The following is a 4939-nucleotide window of genomic DNA, read 5'->3' on the forward strand; positions in this document are numbered from 1 at the left end:
TGACTGTCAAATCTTCATTTCTGGTCCTTTATTTGAGCCACTGAGGCAGAAAGAGGCGGGATCCTAGATTCCTCCTAGATTTAAAATGAGTCCAACAGAGGAGACGTGTTGTCTATCAGTTTAGAAACATTTACTAAATTAGACTTGAACTCACTGGAAGTTGCTCTTCTGCGGCCGATTGAAACTGGTTTGGAAACTTTATTTGTCATTCCTACAGTTTGACAGCTTCACTCTTGAGCAGGGGGTTCAGCGCCTTGCTCAAGGGAACCTCAACAGGATTAAAGGAGGGGAGAGCGTTACTCCTTACTTTCCTTGGACACATTTGAACAAGGAGTCTTGGGATTTGAAGCAGCGACCTCTCAGTCACAAACCTGCTTCTTTAACTTCCAGGTTTCTCTCTCCTGGCTTGGCTTCCCATTGACGTCAATGGAAAAGCAGGTGAAGGTGTTGCCTTCCATTAACTAACTAGATCTTCAGCTGCAGATGATGTTGCTCTCTGAACAGAGAAATGTTCTCTCTGGTATCTAGATCCACTGAATTTACACCTAAATAAACGCTTCAATTGGGCCGGAACCATCCGGCAGCCTCAGTTTAAAGAAAAGTTTTACCCATATACATAAATATAAGGTGTTTCCTCTCTGCTCTGCCAGTCTTTCCCCTATATCTATATTCTCTATATCTATATATCTATATCTATATTCTATCTATATTGTCATGGCGGTCTGCCACAGTAAGATCATGAGCGCCATGTTAAAAATATTGGCAGCGGGTTTGTGCTCCTTCTCTTGTCTAATGTTGTCTGTGTAGAAACAATGCTGACTGTCATACAGCTGACTGAACTTTACACTTTACTGATTCACTTTATATCCTCCATCTTCTTCACTTTCTTCACACACTCTCACATTAAAGCTCTCTCTCTCTCTCTCTCTCTCTCTCTCTCTCTCTCTCTCTCTCTCTCTCTCTCTCTCTCTCTCTCTCATCAGAAACGACACAAAAGTCTAAACAATATATAAAATATTAGGAAAAGGTCTCTTTCTCTCTTTTCTCTTTTTTTCTCTTTCTCTTTTACATACTACCTGTTTTAGAGTTAGGTCTATCTATCTATCTGTATGTCTGTCTGACTATCTGTCTTACATCTGATCATCAGATCAAATGTATAAATCAACCCCAGCAGTAAAGACCCTGGCAGGTTGATCATTAAATCTCTCTGTGATTTTGTGGTACAGATGTGACGGTGTTACAGAGTATTTCCACTGTGTATTTCTGTCAAATGTATTTTAGTCTGAATCATATTTCCTGGCAGTAATTTCTGACTTGATTGTTGTTTGAAGTCAAAGCTCTTCTTCAAAGTTTAAAAATGGATATAATATTGGGGGGGTTACACTGTCCAAAGCTCAATGTGTACGCTTCTTTAGATGTGTACACATTGGAGGAAGCTGGAGAACTGAGGACTTGTACCTCAGTTTATTCAACACCCAGGATATCGGTTATTTATCGGCAGATGGGTTTGAAGAACTCACGGTGGCAACGACACAATGTAAAGAAAAGCTTCAGAGCTCAGAGACATTTCTGTGTCTTCAGCAGTGTCCTCTAAGAACCAGATGACAACTGAGATGGGAGGTGAAATATCTGAACCTGGGCTGTGGTTTCCTGCTCTCAGATCAATGTCTCTTCCTCTGAGAAACAGAGTCGCCATCTGTTCATTTCTTGGTTAACGCTGCAGAGTTTTTGTACAGGGTGGAGGGATCACTTCTCACTGTGGGAACCTGACTTATAACAGGAGCAGTAGTAGGTGGCTGAATGGAGGAGTTTTACTTTATTGATCCGCAACTCACAGCTGTTTTCTTTTTTTACAGCTGAGAAATCAGCTTTTTGAGGATGGTTGTAACCTGAATAAACTTCACAACTCCTCCTATCAATACGAACAATAACTCTGAATGTTTCTGTCTCTTTCTTCTGGTACCAGTATACATAACCGGTGTAACACTGGTCAGTGTTTTTACAGCTGAAGGAAACCTTCTCATCTTCTCTGCTGGTCAATGATAACTGGTCCTGAAGCAGCTCTGCTGCCATGGCAACCGCTGCTGTAGAGAAACGGACACATAAATGAAGGTCACTGTCACAGAGTTTGTTAAATGTTGAGTTTGTTGGATCCTGATTGGTTGGAAACACTCACCTAAACACAGAGAGCACAGAGCAACACTTGGGAGGAAAAGCATTTTCTCCAGTGACGTTTCCTCTGTTGAACCTGGTAGAAGTGCGGCTCCGGTTCAGCTGAGGCCAGATAAGGACGGCTTGTGAGATCACATGAGGGCTGCGTGGTTTCTAACAGGTCCTCAAACCTCCCATCGCTCCCTGCGGTGGACAGATAAGGCCGCCGGTTGTGATCGACAGCTCGGTCGAACCTATGGTGTAGTTTTCCATTGTGTCAGAGGTTTTAAAGGGGAGAGGAGGCGGACCAGAGGAGCAACAGGCAGCACACAGTTACCATCCAGATGGACGACTGGATCCTGGATCCTAGAACACATCAGAGAGTTAGTCACTATTTTAACACTGAACATAATCATCTGTATTCATAAAGCACTTTCCAAAACACAGTTACCGTCCAGATGGACGACTGGATCCAGCATCAGCCTGCTGCTCTTTCACTAAATATGTCGTATTCTGTAGAAACTGCATCATGGTGGAAATGAGTCTCAACCCAACAAATAAATAAACTACAAATAGAAACTAAATAAAGCAACATGATGACACAGAAATGGTTTTTAGTATATATTTAGTTTATATTATTATATACTAAATATATCAGATTACATTATGATCAGCCCAAGAAGCAGCAGAACTAATTTATAAATCTATTTCTCCCATTTGCAGTTTAATAAAACAAAACATTCATTATGTAAATTACTGCTGAATATTTAGAATATTAACAAAGGCAGCGTGACACAGTTATCATAGAAAACATCAATTAGACATTTTGCAAATGATATAAAATTCAAATTTCTTGCAAAGTTACACTGAAATCAAATTGAAAACATAATTTATTAATTTACCATGGATGAAATTAAAAATAAAATTGAATACACTATTGAATACAATTCAACTTTATTGAATTTAATACTCCCATTTTAAAATCCCTCAATGTATATTAATCAAATTCCTTTACCTTTTTAACAGTTTTTTTATTTATTTTTTTAACATAATCCAACATTCTTTTGTTAGAGACCACTTCACATTCAAAATGGATTAGATTAAATAAATAAATAAATGAAATACTGAATTTATTATGTTTGCTGCTCAGATCATAATAAAGAGGATGAATTATTGTTTATTTGATGAATTTCACATTTTATTAATTGCCAGCAAATAAAAAACAAAACAACAGAAATACAGAATTCTGAATGTGGAACAAAATAAAAGCCACCAGCTGTTATTCAGAAATCTCACTACTATATTTAACAACTGGAGACAGAAATGATGAAAAAAACAAATAATTAATAACAATTAATAGCAGAGGATTAGATAATACAGTCAATAACAAAGAATTAGAAAATATAGTCAATAATAGAAACAAACAGAGACAAACAGATCCTGCTGTCCACTTGTTTTAATATTCTGATTGAAATGAATATTTTCTCCTTCCATTGGCTTTGAAACAGGAAACTGACTCACGGCAGAAAATATTTTTCCCTTGTTGTGTTTTAGTAAAATATAAACTTCAGTTCAGACAAAAACAGAATTGAATAGAGTCCAGATGTCAAACCGTCTCAGTTGTCAGAGTTTTAGTCCCAGTCCAGATGAAACCCGATCACCAAGAAAATCACAGCGATATGGAGTTTGATTCTGTGATGATATGACATCAATATTTGAAAGTGAGATATTTTGAAGTGAGATTTCCTCTGACAAAATGCTTCATAGCACAAAGTCAAACCAAACGAGGGGATTTTTAATGACGGAGACACTTTACAGAGCGGATCCAACACATTTTACAATGATTGAATAATAAAGTGAATAATGAAGTCTTCATGTGGTCTTTTAAAAGGATTTGAAAAGGTGAAACAGTCAGTATATATCCTGTCACCATGTTGAGAGGGAACTGGATTTATTTGGATTGTGTTGAACTAGATGTTTCCCTACAGAATTACACTTTCTGCATTAAAGGTTCAACCTGCCATCCAGTACAGAGAGAGAATACAGAGGAAAAACTAGTTTGAAATTCTTACACTTTAGTCATTTAGTTGATGTTTTTATCCAGAATAACTGACAGTGATCATCAGGAATATTAGTTATCTGTTATCTGCTGCTGTGACCACTGACCTCTGACCTCTGACCTCCCTGCTGATCTAGGAACTGAAGCTGATCAGAGGTGATGAAGAGGAGGTGATGAAGAGGAGGTGATGAAGAGGTGATGAAGAGGACGTGATGAAGAAGAGGTGATGAAGAGGATGTGATGAAGAGTCTGGAGGTGATGAAGTGGAGGTGATGAAGAGGAGGATGTGATGAAGAGGAGGTGATGAAGAGGATGTGATTAAGAGGAGGTGGTGAAGAGGAGGTGATGAAGAGTCTGGAGGTGATGAAGTGGAGGTGATGAAGACGAGGATGTGATGAAGAGGAGGTGATGAAGAGGAGGTGATGAAGAGGTGATGAGGAGGAGGATGTGATGAAGAGTCCAGAGTTGATGAAGAGGAGGTGATGAAGAGTCCAGAGGTGATGAAGAGGAGACACTGTCTTGACAGAGGAGGAGTGATTTGTCTTGTTGGAAGATGTTGAGTTAAATGGGAAACAGCACATTGGTTCATGTTTTTACTGAAGAAACAATACTGTTAGTGGATGTGACTGTTACAGTGAAGTTCATACAGTCCAGTCCTTCAGTCAGACCAGAACCAACAGTGAATCCAACCTGATGACATCATGAAGGTTCTTCTGCTATTATTTCTGC

This window comes from Centroberyx affinis, unplaced genomic scaffold (assembly GCF_046629955.1).
Source record: "Centroberyx affinis isolate AG114_WGS23_722 - 3 ecotype Tasmania unplaced genomic scaffold, CSIRO-AGI_Caff_v1 ptg006451l_1, whole genome shotgun sequence".
NCBI classification, from domain to species: Eukaryota; Metazoa; Chordata; class Actinopteri; order Beryciformes; family Berycidae; genus Centroberyx; species Centroberyx affinis.